Raw genomic sequence first — 2327 nt, forward strand, 5'->3', positions numbered from 1 at the left:
GTTTTCATGCCAAAAAACTTTTCACTGGACATCAGGCATTGTGAATTTTCACCCTGCTGGGTATTTTTGTGTTCCTCTAAACCATCTTGAATTTCCTTCTGGGACATAGTTAACTTACATGAAAAATAGCTTGATCCTTTAGTGTCTTGTTTTTAAGGTTGTTAAAACCAACAGTGCTCAATTTAGGGCTAATCCTTTCCTGCTACTGGGGCAAGTCTGTTCAGAATACTTTAGCATCATGAGGTTTTCCATGGCTGGTAAGAAAAGGCACTGTACTTCCTCTGGCTTCTTTTGGATAGCTAATTACCCAGGCTCTGGTAGTTTTCTCTCACACATGTCCTAGCCAATCCTCCACTGAATACGCAAGGGAGGACCTCTGCAGATGTCCCTAGTCCTCCCTCCATGCGGTGCAGTCCTCTGATACCTGTGGTGAGCTTTCGCTGCTTTGGTCTTCCCACTCAGCTCCATCTCTTTAACTCAGATAGGTCTCTGGGCTCTGTCTTCCCCTCCCTTACTAAACATACCCTTACAACATCACCTGCCATGTTGGGTTCTGACCTCTTCCCGAGGCAGACGCTCAGAACACCACAGAGATCACTTCCCTCTTCTCAGGGATCACTGTCCTTTGTTGCCTGATGTCCATCAGTGTCTTCAAAACCCGTTCCATGTATTTTGTCCATTTTTTGGGTCTTTCAGCTGTCACATTTTGTTGAAAGCCTGGTTTTGAACATCAAAGGGGTTTTGTTTCTCCAGAAAATTTCAAGAGCCCCAGGGGATCCTGGAACTTGATCCCATGTTATAAGCAGGGACTCGCTTCACACCCGAATCTCCTTCCCATGACCCCAGGATGTGAAGGTAGCCTCTTTGCTTTCTGAATACAAAAAATTGGAAAAGGTTGGAGCTCTGTTTAGAGATAAGAGGAGACCTGTTTCTCTTGATGTCAACATTGGCGTAGCCAATAAACTTGCAGTGCTGGGACAACACTGTACATGTCTAAGCAGCTGGGTCCTTCAGCACCTGTTCTGACCAGAGGGCTGTGGCAATGGAGGAAAGGCTGGGAGAGCTGCACCCGCTGGCCAGCAGCCCTGCCACTGCCTCCCACTCTGGCCAGGTTGTTGCAAACACGGACTAAGACATGTTTTCCAGATGATAGAGCTGGAATTTGCAGGAAGCCAACTTCCTGTCAGTGTGAAATGTCTCAGGCAGTGATGAGCTTCTGTCCCTGGAAGGGTGCGAGCCAGAGCTGATCCCTAAGCAGGGATATAACAGGAGGTGCTGAACTACATGGTGCTCTCTGCCTCTTCCATGTGACACAGATCTCATGATTATGCTTTGGAAGTGAGAATCCGACTTCATTAATTCGCAAACCCTTCTCCCTGCTGGGAGTGCATTGCCACAGACCTCCGGCATCTCCCTGCATTGGCCTTGTGGTCCTGGGTGGCTGGCATCTATGCCAGACTGGGCATGCACTGCTTCACTGAAGGGATTGGACCATACATCACTCAGCCAGTTACATAACTGGCCGCTTTTGAAAAGGCGCTGCACCGAGTCACCAGGGTTAGCAAACTAGTTCAAGGTAATTTATGACTCTGAGATGCTTGGGTTTCTAAGTACAACAGACAACTACAACTGCAAAAGCTTCAAGCTCTCTCCCCAAGGAAGACTGCCTGGCCCAGCCCATGGCAAGGGTGCTGATGCCAGCCTGGCAGGTCAAGCTGGTGTGCTAGCAAGCAGGGCTGGCTTAATGCACTCCGGGCACACCCGGAGACCAGGCAAAGCCCCCTTCCCCGCCCTCCACTCTCCCCACCTTGTCTCTGGTGTGCACGAGAAGGTGGTGAGGATGTCTCTCCCGCGCTGTGCCGGTGCAGAAGCCACAGAGCGCTTGTGGTGGCTACATCCTAGTTGGCTTTTCTATTTTAATGCTAATAATATTTATTTTGGGTACCTTGGATCTCAGGAATGAGAAACTCCAGTAAATAGAAGAAGCTGACTATAGTCAAAGGTTGCTGACGTTTCTCTTTACCTCGAAGGCGCCAGGCCGTGCCTGCCTTTCCATCTGCCCAGTGCTGGCCTGGAACTTTTGGAGTGACTTCTCTGTATGCCCCACTGTGGGCTGCCTTCCTGCCTTGGGGCTTGAGCCCAGAACTCGAGACCCATTTCTGACTGTCTGCAAGAGGACTGTGGCCTCTGCCCTTGCCCCGCTGTACCCCTGCTGCTGCCCTGCTTCAGCCTCCATTCCCAGCAACCCCACCCCTGACCCAGGCTGAGCTCATCTGGAGCCTGTGGCCAGGTACAGTGACCCTCGCCTACCCTTGCAGACGCCAACT

This window comes from Suricata suricatta, chromosome 12 (genome assembly GCF_006229205.1).
Source record: "Suricata suricatta isolate VVHF042 chromosome 12, meerkat_22Aug2017_6uvM2_HiC, whole genome shotgun sequence".
Classification (NCBI taxonomy): Eukaryota; Metazoa; Chordata; class Mammalia; order Carnivora; family Herpestidae; genus Suricata; species Suricata suricatta.